The following is a 12,723-nucleotide window of genomic DNA, read 5'->3' as shown; positions in this document are numbered from 1 at the left end:
AGTCTGTGGAATTCTCTGCATCAGTGGGTGGTGGAGGCTGGTTCTCTGGATGCTTTCAAGCGAGAGCTAGACAGAGCTCTTAAAGATAGCGGAGTCAAGGGATGTAGGGAGAAGACAGGAACAGGGTACTGATTGTGGATGATCAGTCATGATCACATTGAATGGCAGTGCTGTCTCGAGGGGCCGAATGGCCTACTCCTGCTCCTATTGCCTATTGCCAAAATGACTAAATGTGGGGGAATATTATGCTTACAAAAACTCCATTTAAGTTTAGTTTAGCTTAGTTTAGAAATAGGCCCTTCAGCCCATTGAATCCGCCTTGAACAGAGGTACTCGCACATTAACACTACCCTACACAAACTAGAGACAATTTACAATCATACCAAGTCAATTAGACTACAAACCAGTACGTCTTTGAAATGTAGGAGCAATCCGGAGAAAACCAACGCAAGTCACGGGTAGAACATACAAACTGCGTTCAGACAAGCACCCATCAGGATCAAACCCGGGTTTCTGCTGCTGTATGGCAGCAACTCTACTGCTGCACCACTATGCCACCCATACATCTAACTCTTCCCTGGTGATAAAGTCAAAATACAATTGTGACAATAATAACATATCCTCTCTATAAAGCTTCAGAGATCTCCAAATTACAATGGTGACATTTAAAAAGCATGGAAAATTGTAAACTCTATTTGGGCCACAATCTGTGCCAAATACTCTCGCTGTGTTTTGTACTAAAGCCAGCAAGAGGGAAAATGTGTCCCATTAGATTTAAACTCAATTTGCCTAAAGAGGGTCAGGGATCCCAGGAGATGAGATCCTTTTATTAGATAAAGAATAATAAGGAAGTTATTTTTATATATTAAAAATGAAAGCTGAAATCTTTCACTGTTAATTATATACAGTTTTGTCATCATATAGAGAAGACAAAATAATCCATGAACTGCCCACAGTAGCTTTGAACAATGAGCACAATGCAAGCATCATTTCTGTTCTTGTTTCTTATGCCACCTTGAGAAATCTTCACCCAAGAGGCAGGATGGCCTTGAGTGCTCAATGACATTGCAGCAATATTGCAAGCCATGACTGCAACAGTGTTTATTTTTTAATTGATTATCAAACCAAACACATGCATCAGGAGAGGAATCTTTTAAAGTGAAAGCTTTCAAAATATTGGTATAACTTCTGCCACAGGGTGGTCTCCCAAGAAAGAACTACATTGCTGCTATTTTAATAATTGTATCAGATGAATGGAAAACAGAATAGAACTGGGATAGAGAAAGGATTTGGGAGTAAGGAATGAAAATATTATCAGTCAAGTCACTATTACCAAATGGACTTTGACTGCAGAGAATATCCTGATTTGAAAGAGGAGGAATAACTCCATTCCAGCTAGTAAAACAGTTTAAAAGGGTTTGATTGTAGAGGGCAAATATTAATTTCCTGTGGGCTGAAAGGGATTTCATTCTGTTAGTAATGAGTTAAATGAAATGTTTTTCTTCCTCTACTTAATGCCAAAAATAATTACTTCCAAAGTGCTTAATCTGCAGAAAGTGAAACTGAAGTATATACATTCCTCTCCTCCCCTAGGGATGGTTTGAGAAAATACACAACTGGAAGACAAGAACAACAAAAAGCTCCCATGCATTGACGTTGCGAGCTATCTGAGAAATATGATGAAAAGAATGGTGATGTTATCAGCATGTGTTTTGTTGCACAAGAGAAACCAGGCAAGAAGACATGTTCATTAATCTCCCACATCCTTTAGTGATAAAATAAATATTTTACAGGGAAATTTTGTTACATTTACACACTGGTTCATTTGCAGGTCACATTGCACATACACTACAGAAAACCTTAAACTGTGCAGTGAAGCAGTGGTTGCACATCTCATAGTCTCGACCATTCCACAAATGTTACTGAACATACAGTAGGTAGGAAGGTAGATGATGTCCTTCAAAGAGAATCGAGGGAGATAGTTAGATTGTAATCTCAGGGTTGCTACCTGTGCCATGAACATGCGAGGCAAGAGGCGGGGCTGACGTGTGATGAAAGAATGGATCGACTTGGCTTATATTCACTTGAATTTAGAATGAGAGGCGATCGTATAGAAACATATAAAATTCTTAAGGGATTGAACAGGCTAGATGTGGGAGAAAATGTTCCCCATGTTGGGGGAGTCACGAACCAGGGGCTTCAGAATCAGTTTAAGAATAAAGGGTTGGCCATTTAGGACTGAGATGAAGAAAGTGGTGCCGGCAGGTTCATTGGTATCATTTAAAAATAAATTGGATAGGCATATGGATGAGAAGGGAATGGAAGGTTATGGTATGAGTGCAGGCAGGTGGGACTAAGGGAAAAAAGTTGTTCGGCACGGACTTGTAGGGCCGAGATGGCCTGTTTCCGTGCTGTAATTGTTATATGGTTATAAACACTTTTTCACGCAGAGAGGTGTGAATCTATGGAATTCTCTGCCACAAAAGGCAGTGGAGGCCAATTCACTGGATGTATTCAAGAGGGATATAGCTCTTAGGGCTAACGGAATCGAGGGATATGGGGAAAAAGCAGGAATGGAGTATTGATTCCAGATGATCAGCCATGATCATATTGAATGGCGGTGCTGGCTCAAAGTGCCGAATGACCTACTGCACCTATTTTCTATGTTTCTATGAAATAAAAATAAATAGAAAAATAAATAGAAAGATATTGCATTTCAATACTTGGCTAAGGAACTAGTACCGGAGGAAGGGCTTTAGGTATGTAGGTCATTATGCTCTCTTGCAAAGGTACAAAAAAAAGCTGGAGAAACTCAGCGGGTGCAGCAGCATCTATGGAGCGAAGGAAATAGGCAACGTTTCGGGCTGAAACCCTTCTTCAGACTGATTGGGGGGGGTGGGGGGTGGGGATAAGAACGGAAAAAGGAGGAGGAGGAGCCCGAGGGCTGAGGGATGGGAGGAGGAGACAGCAAGGACTAACAAAATTGGGAGAATTCAATGTCCGTGCCCCCAGGATGCAGACTCCCCAAGCGGAATATGAGGTGTTGTTCCTCCAATTTCCGGTGTTGCTCGCTCTGGCCATGGAGGAGACCGAGGACAGAGAGGTCGGATACAGAGTGGGAGGGGGAGTGGAAGTGCTGAGCCACCTTCCTCAGCCCTTGGGCTGTCTCCTCCCATCCCTCAGTCTTCGGGCTCCTCCTCCTCCTCCTTTTACCTTTCTTCTCCCCGCCCCCAATCAGTCTGATGAAGGGTTTCGGCCCGATACGTTGCCTATTTCCTTCGCTCCATAGATGCTGCTGCACCCGCTGAGTTTCTCCAGCATCTTTGTGTACCTTTGATTTTCCAGCATCTGCAGTTCCTTCTTAAACACATGCTCTCTTGCAAGGCAGGTGGGACTTGTACAAGAAGGATGGATGGTACCTGAACTGAAGGGGAAGCAATATCCTTGCAGGAAAACTTGACAGGGCGACTTGAGAGGATTAAAATTAGAGTGGGAACCAAAGCAGCATCCCAATAAGTGGAGGGTTAATAGGAAGGTAGAGGTTATCATAAGTAAGTGTAAAAGGAAAGACAGCCAAGGATAAGTTAGTGAACATGGAGTGATTGATGTGCTGTAATGTGTTTATTTCAATACAAGTAACATTATGGAAATCACAAGAAGCTGCCGATGCTGGAATCTTCAGTAAAAAAACAAAGTGTTGGAGTAACTCAGCAAGTCAGGCAGTATCTGTGGCGAGAAATCGATAGACAATGTTTCCGGCTCAACATTTCACTCGGACTCTTCTTTCCTTCTCTGGCACCCTTTTGCCTCCTTTTCGCCTTTGTCACTTCCTCCTCTCACCTGCTAATCATGCGCCCTCGTCCTTGTGTTGACATATCACCCAAACCACCACCTCCCCAAGTACCTTCACCTGCAACCACAGGAGATGTAACACCCGTCCCTATACCTGCTCCCTCACATCCATCCAGGGTCCCCAGAAGCCCTTTCAAGTGAGGCAGAGGATCACGTGCACCACCACCTACTGCATCCGGCGTTCCGAGTGTGGCCTCCTTTATATCGGCAAGACCAAGCATGGATTTGGCAACCATTTTGTTGAACACTTGTGTCTGCCAAGGCCTGCTAGATCTCCAGGTTGCTAACGATATTAATTCCCCTTCACACTCACATACTGACCTTTGTCCTGGGCCCCTCCATTGCCAGAGTGAGGCCACATGCAAACTGGCGAAACAACACCTCATATTCCACTTGCATAGCTTACAATCCATCTGTATGAACATTTAATTTTCTAAATTTAGGTAACTTACCTACAAATAATATTTTTTATTTCCCCTTTTCCCTCCCCCTTCCACCTATATTCCTTCATTTGGCTTCACAATTCCCATTTCATTCCTTTTCTCACACATTATGGCTTTCCATCTCTGGCCTTTGTTTAAAGGGCCTGTCACACAAGCATGCGACTGCATGCGGCAAGCGCGACCAAACCGGAAGCGGGGGCCACGCGGAGGTTGAGTGAGTGACGTGAAGTTCGAGCGAAGTCCGCGGGAAGTTCGCGCGTGACGTACGGCGTCAAGACGCTGCTTACGGCATCAAGGTGGCTGTGGGCCGGCATACCGTTGCCGTGCAGAATTTTCCGTCAGTTTTTCGGAGCCCCGCGCGATGTCGGGACCAGCTCCGCACAACTCCATACGGCTCCGGCGATCAAAGTGGGACCGGCCCCGCGAGGCTGTACGGCTCAAGCGACCATGTTAGGTCGCACTTGCCGCATGCAGTCGCATGCTCGTGGGACAGGCCCTTAACCACCTGCCTGTCAAAAAAAAACCTGTCACCTGCATCCATCTATCACTCTCTAGGTTTTATCCTGCCCCTCCTCTCTTCCAGCTTTCTCCCCCACCAAGATCAGTCTGAACAAGCTTCCCACCCTGAACAGTCACCTATCCATGTTCACCGGTGATGCTGCCTGACCCATTAAGTTACTCCTGCACTTTGTGTCTTTTTTTTGCACTTCCTTGTATCGCTTTAAGTTTTAAGATAGTTATCAATAAGGAAAGTGCAAACATTGGGGGAAAGTACAAAATTAGATGAAGGTAAATGACAATTTTTTGTGGCAAGTGTTAGGAAGAATAAAGTTGGAGCAGTTGTTATGGGGAAACACAATGAACTGCAGATGCTGGAAGCTTGAGTAAAAAACAAAAGTGCTGGAATAACTCCGTGGGTCAGGCAGCACCTCTGGAGGACATCGATATGTGACATTACAGTTTGGGACCCTTCTTCAGACTGACTGGAGTAGGGGAGGAAGTTGGTAAAGAGGTTGGGATGGAATAAAGCCAGGCATGTGATAAGTGGAAGGTTGAGGAGGATTTGGTTGAAGGATTGGTGGATAAAGGCAAGAGATAAAAATGAGACAAAGGGGTTACAGATAAGGCCAGAAGAGGTGTGAAATGTAAAGCCTGAGGGTGGGATAGAGGTGGAAAGGGATGGGGGGGGCAAAAGGAGGGCTGCCAGGATAGTGGGAGAAATTGGTTCAAACTGGGATGGGGGGAGGGCAGGTAAAGGGAGGGTGTTACCTAAAATTAGATTAACTCGTATATTAGCAAAATGAGCTAATTTTAAACAGTTCATATGGCTTTGTATGAGGACCAGTGATGTACCACAGGGATTTTGTGCTGAGAGTTCTATAAATTACTTAGGTGAAAATGCAGATGGGTTGGTCAGTGAGTTTGCAATTGGTAAAAGTTGAAGAAGACTCTCAAAGGATACAGCAGGGTATAGATCAGTTACAGATATGGGTGGAGAAATGACAGATGGTGTTTAATCTGGGCAAGTATGAGATGTTGCATTTTGGGAGGATGAATGTAAGTATAAATATACAGTTAATGTCAAGACCCTTAACTGCATTGATGTACAGAGGGATGTGGGGTCTAAGTCCATAGCTCCTTGAAAGTAGTAACACAAGTAGATAGAGTGGTAACAAGGCTTATAGTATGCATGCCTGCATCACCCTGTGCATTAATTATAAACGTCAGGAAGTTATGTGGCACGGTGGCGCAGCTTGAGAATTTCTGCCTTACAGCGCCAGAGACCCGGGTTCAATCCTGACTACGGGTACTGTCTGTACGGAGTTATACGTTCTTCCCGTGACGTGCGTGAGTTTTTTCTGGGATCTACGCACTCCTCCCACAGTCCAAAGACGCACAAGTTTGTATGCAAATTGGCTTGGTAAAATTGTAAATTGTCCCCAGTGTGGGTAAGAGAGTGTAGGTGTGTGGGAATCGCTGGTCGGCGCGGATTCGATGGGCTGAAGTTCCTGTTTCCACTCTGTATCTCTAAACTAAACTAAACTAAAATGTCATGTTGCGGCATGTAAAACTTTGGTTTGGTTGCAATTGTGTGCAGTTCTGGTCGCCTCAATAATGGAACAACAAGGAGACTTTGGGGGTGGCGCAGCAGAGGTTTACGAGGATGCTGCCTGGATTAGAATATATTACCTACAAGGAAAGGTTGGACAAACTTGCATTTATTTTTTCTAGACTGAAGGTAGGCCTGATAGAAGTTTATAAAATTATAGACAATAAACATTAGACAATAGTAGCAGGAGTAGGCCATTTGGTCCTTCGAGCCAGCACCCCCATTCAATGTGATCATGGCTGATCATCCCCAATCAGTACCCCGTTCCTGCCTTCCCCCCCATATCCCCTGACTCCGCTATCTTTAAAAGCCCTATCTAGCTCTCTCTTGAAAGCATCCAGAGAACCTGCCTCCACCACCCTCTGAGGCAGAGAATTCCACAGACACATTACGAGAGGCACAGATAGGGTAGACAGTCAGAACCTTCTCCCCATGGTCAAATACTAGAGGGCATAGCTTTAAGGTCAGAGGGGCAAAGTTTAAAGGAGAAGAACGGAGTAAGTTTTTTACACCGAGAGCCTAGAACTTACTAGCAGTGCTGTTGGTGGAAGCAAATTTGATAATGTTGTTTAAGAGGGTTTTAGATAGCCACATGAATATACAAGGGATGGAAGAAAATGGATCACATACAGGGAGGAATTTGGCATTATGTTCGGCACAGACATTGTGGGCCGATGAGCCTGTCGATGTGTTGTACTGTTCTGAAGTGACTGTTAACAAGCAGGGACTGAAATCAAATATTTTTTGTGCCTTACCCAAAACAAATTCACATTCTTTCAGTCTGTGAAAGAATTAACATTATAATGCCTTTTTTTTTGTTGCAAAATTAGAGAACCTAATAGACAAAGGCAAAAAGATAAAGTGTGTTGGAAGAAAATAACTTATTCTGCCATCATGTACAATGCTAAACTGTACACCAGGAAAGTGCCATGTTCAATTCCTAATCTCTGCTGAGATGCTTTTACCTGATTCAGTGAAGAGGATACTGGTCAGAAATTCCACTTGTTCACATTGGCTATCAGCGTGATATAGCCAGATGCAGCCAAATTTGCACAAAGGATAGGCAATTTTAAACAGAAATGAGTCACACCCCAAACCATATGCTTCTCATAATCTTTTATGCTAGTTTTTAATTCAATTTGGCCATGCCCCCAAGTCAAATTTCAGAGATTCTGTTGATTAGACGAGTTTACATTCCGCACTCCATTTCTTAGCCATACAGGCAGTTTGTAATGTGATTTACTGTGATCACGGCCTCATTCCCACTTCCATAGCAGTTTGTCACAGCCCTTGATCCCTACCCTCTCAAAAATTTGCCTGCCTGCCTCTTTAGGTATTTCCATTGGTCCAGCCTCACAGCCTCTGAAGGAGAGAATTTCAGAGATTCCCCACTCTCTACAAAATAAATTGCTGTGCATCGTAGATTTAAATAATAGCCCCTTTAACTTGTAACTATATCCCCTTGTTTGAAGCTCATTCACCTGTGGGGCTATTTACCCAGTCATGCTTCCTTAAGATCTTGTTTGCCTGAATTTTAGTTGAATTTAGTTCAGTTTAGTTGATTATTGTCACGTGTACCTAGGTAAAGAGAAAAGCTTTTCTTTGCGTGCTATCTAGTCAGAGAAAAGACTATACATGAATACAATCATTCCATGCATGGTGCACAGATAAAACATAAAGGGTACAACATTCAGTGCATGATATTCAATGCTAGGGCGGCACGGTGGTGCAGCGGTAGAGTTGTTGCCTTACAGCACTTGCAGCGCCGGAGACCCCAGTTAATCCCGACTATGGGTGCTGTCTGTACGGAGTTTATACGTTCTCCCCATGACCACGCGGGTTTTCTCAGAGATCTTCGATTTCCTCCCACACTCCAAAGACATACAGGTATATAGTTTAATTGGCTTGGTGTATAGTTAAATTGTCCCTAGTGTGTGTCGGATAGTGTTAATGTGCGGAGATCACTGGTCGGTGTGGGCTCGGTGGACTGAAGGGCCTGGTTTCTGCGCTGTATCTCTAAAATTAAACTAAACATTGAAGTCCAATAAAGTCTGATTAAAGATAGTTCAAATGTCCCCAGAAAGGTAGATGGGAGATGACACAAAATGCTGAAGTAACTCAGTGGATCAGGCAGCATCACTGGGGAAAGGGAATAGGTGATGTTTCAGGTCGAGACCCTTCTTCAGTCCATTCGGGTCGGTACCCATCTTCAGACTCTTCTTCAGTAGATGGAAGTTCAGGACTATACTCCAGCTGATGAGTGGACCATGCCTGATAGCAGCTGGGATGAATATGTCCCTGAATCTGGAGGTATGTGTTTTCAAACTTGTGTACCTCCTCCCTGATGGAAGAGGGGAGAAGAGGGAGAGATCAGGATGAGACTGGTCCTTGATAAAGGGTTAACTACATACAGCACATAACCACATAAACCTCATGAAACACATAAAGGGTAGACTCACAGTTCAGTAGACTCACAGTTCAGTAGACTCACAGCAGAATCACAGTTGTGGCCTCTCCCTCACTATCTTTCAGAGTGACTGACTCACATTCGGGCATCCGGTGTTTTATAGTCCTACCCTCCCGGGAAGGGGCGTTACCTTCATCATGTTGATTGACAGGCGAGAGGACCAATCCGCTGATCTCAAGATTGTTTAAACATTCAAAACTTTTTTATTTTTCATCGATCGGAAAAATCCTTGGGGCTGCCTCAGCGGACTGAGGACTGTGAGTAAGATGACCAAAAATCATAGCGATATATGGTAGTGTTTTTTCTAAAATCAATGTACAGCGCAGACAGGAAGTGGTCAAGATGAGACTTTTAGTTATATAGATGTGTCTATAATCAGAATATGTCTGCTCCCCAATGGTGTGGTCTCCCAACACAATATTGCACCACTCAGCCATTCCCCCAATGCAACCTAACCCATTCCCGAATGAAAGATTGCAGCACTCCCCTACCTCCCTCAGCAGGGGACTTAAAAACAATTCCAATTGCACTTCCCTGCCTGCCATAGCAATTCTAACTGCACTACCAATTCACCCTCCCCTCCTGTTGAAAAATCCTATTGAGGTGAAAAATTCAGAGTATTTCTGTCTTGCAACTTTCTATCGATATGTGTTGGAAGCTGGGCGGAAGGATTTTAACAGTAAAAATCTTGTTAAAGTTGGTATTTTTTAAACTTTAATTGCGAATAACTTGTGAAATATAAGATGAAATCTTCAGTGAAGCTGATCACTGCTGGCTGAGCCATTGTGACGTCAAAAGTTGAAGCTGGTCATTTTAAATTCAGTCTTTTGATTTTTTTAAACTTTAATCAGTAATGTCGAGAAATAAAGCATTAAATGTTCAATGAAGGTGATCTCTGCCTAGAGGGGAAAAATGTAAGTCAGAATATGTAAAAATGTTATTGTCACCATGTAGTATTTTTGCGAAGATGTAAAGACACACACATATACACAGACACATATACACACACATACAAGATCAGAGTTTTAATAAGTATATGATAAGATATATAGATTCCAGAGAAAACTAATGTATGTCCAACTTCTCCTTGTAGCTAATACCCACTAATCCAAGCATCATTCAAGTAATGCTCCTCTGCACCCTTTCCCAAAGTTTCCACATCCTTCCTACAGCAGGATGGCCAGAACTGCACCCAATACTCCTGATGCAACCAAACCAGTCCTATAAAGCTGCATCGCGACATCCTGACTCTTATACTCAATGTCCCCACCTTATAAAGGCAAGCATACCATATGCTCTCTTTACCATTATATCCTTATTTTGCCACTTTCAGGGAGCTATGGATTTGGACACGAAGATCCCTCTGACCAACTATGCTATAATCTAACCTTTGATAAACATTAGGACCAAAACTTTGAACAGCAATCCCGGTTTCTGCACTGCAATTATAACAAAATGTATTTATATCTAACCTTCCCATCTTGCAACAAAGACCAATGTGCTACTTGCATTCCTAATTACTTTCTGTGCCAGCCTATAAACTTCTTGTGATTCATGAAACTGTAGCAAAGTCTTATTCATAAAAATTGAAGCAATTACATTTGATTATGTTGTCCGATTGATCAGAAAACTGTTTATTTCTTGTTGGATTAATTGGTCGGGCAGGGAATGATACTACTTAGTCTTATACCATCTCAGTAATAATACATAATTATACTGAATTGCTTAGTCATGGCATACTCTTTCAGTACAAGGGTATTTATATCAACATGCTGGTTGAAAATGCTGGAAATATTCAAAGGCAACATCTGAGGAGAGAACTAACATTTTAGATGATCTTTCATCGGAAGTTTAAATGGAAGAATAATGATTTCTCTTCACATACTTTGAGAATTCCAGCATTTTCTGATGTATTTTTCAGATTTTCAGCATTGTGCTTTTGCATTCTGCATCAGTTTTTTTGTTTGAAGAGAATGCACAAATTAAGGAAAAATTGATGAGGCTTATAAATTTGAATTAGCAAAAGGATTTGAGTATAGGAGCAGGGAGGTTCTACTGCAGTTGTACAGGGTATTGGTGAGACCACAACTGGAGTATTGCGTACAGTTTTGGTCTCCAAATCTGAGGAAAGACATACAGAGAAGGTTCATCAGACTGATTCCTGGGATGTCAGGACTTTCATATGAAGAAAGACTGGATGGACTTGGCTTGTACTCATTAGAATTTAGAAGATTGAGGGGGGATCTTATAGAAACTTACAAAATTCTTAGGGGGTTGGACAGGCTAGATGCAGGAAGATTGTTTCCGATGTTGGGGAAGTCCAGGACAAGGGGTCACAGTTTAAGGATAAATGGGAAATCCTTTAGGACCGAGATGAGAAAAACATTTTTCACACAGAGAGTGGTGAATCTCTGGAACTCTCTGCCACAGAAGATAGTTGAGGCCAGTTCATTGGCTATATTTAAGAGGGAGTTAGATATGGCCCTTGTGGCTTAAGGGATCAGTGGGTATGGAGAGAAGGCAGGTACAGGATACTGAGTTGGATGACCAGCCATGATCATATTGAATGGCGATGCAGGCTCGAAGGGCCGAATGGCCTACTCCTGCACGTATTTTCTATGTTTCTATGTTTCTATGAATGTGTTAAATGAAACAGGAATGTTCTTTTCCAGGGTTAATGCACATTACAATCAACCATGAGTCACAGGGTTTACTACTATTCATAAACAATGTGGTGGATGGTATATCTAGTTTTTTGTTTAATGATACTATGATGTGGAATACTTTTTGGTTCTTGAATCACATCCTTAATACATGTTGTCTCACTTAAGAGGTTTTAATCGATAAATATGAACTTTATTGTACTCTGGTCAATTCTACACAGTGCAAATTTAATAACAAAGCATGCCCATTCGTACGTATTTTTAATGATGCTCTTTTCGAACTTCACAATTCACTAATTGCCATTTGGTTATTATCAGGAGACAAAGATGTTGCTGTGAAAATAATGACAAATGAAAGATTGAATATAAAGTTATCAACATAAACATTCATTCTCTCTTAGCTGGGATATGTTGGCTGGTGTGGGCAAGTTGGGCCGAAGGGCCTGTTTCCACACTGTATCACGCTATGACTCTCCACAGATACTACCTGACCTGCTGAGCAGTTTCAGAATGTTCTGCCTTATTTTAATTCAACGTAAAATCTGAAATATTTCCAGATTCCTACACAACAGGAATTCATAAAGTCAATTTTTATAATTAAATGGAGGATCTATCTGAAAACTTTTTTTTTTTCTTTCCCAAGTGGATAGTTGCGGTTGTGTTTTTTTCAATAATTGGTAATTCTCACCAGAACATGACTTTTGAAAGTCTTTGTTATCTTTGTTTTTCCATATCTCACCGTTCAAACAATTACATTCGTAAGAGTAAATCACAGAAAAAAATATCGATTTTTATTCCGACTGACCTTTCTGAGATGGGTAAGGTCAGTACAAATCACAATTAATATTTTACTTGTTCCATTTTATTCCGTGAAGAAGATTCTAATCCCTCTTTTTTTTTGTTACATCTGCATGGTGTCCTCCAATGCATCTCTTCTATACATTAATTCCCTCAAATCTCTGAACATATCTCTAACAATAGTGTGTGTCTTCTCATCGAGTCTTGAGCAATTCCAAGCTCAACCATTGCAAGTCTTCTTTAGCCCCATGCTCTCCAGTAACACAGGTTTGCCATCCACAATATAATCATGACATCAAGAAAAATCTTGCAGGACATGATGCCCACTTATGTGCTGTATGGTTGCATGACAGATGTTAGGTTGGTCTCATTAATAACCATATGATAGAC

This window comes from Leucoraja erinacea, chromosome 3, assembly GCF_028641065.1.
Source record: "Leucoraja erinacea ecotype New England chromosome 3, Leri_hhj_1, whole genome shotgun sequence".
Taxonomy (NCBI): Eukaryota; Metazoa; Chordata; class Chondrichthyes; order Rajiformes; family Rajidae; genus Leucoraja; species Leucoraja erinaceus.
The sequence above is the reverse complement of the archived record's forward strand: the minus strand, read 5'-3'. Positions refer to the sequence as shown.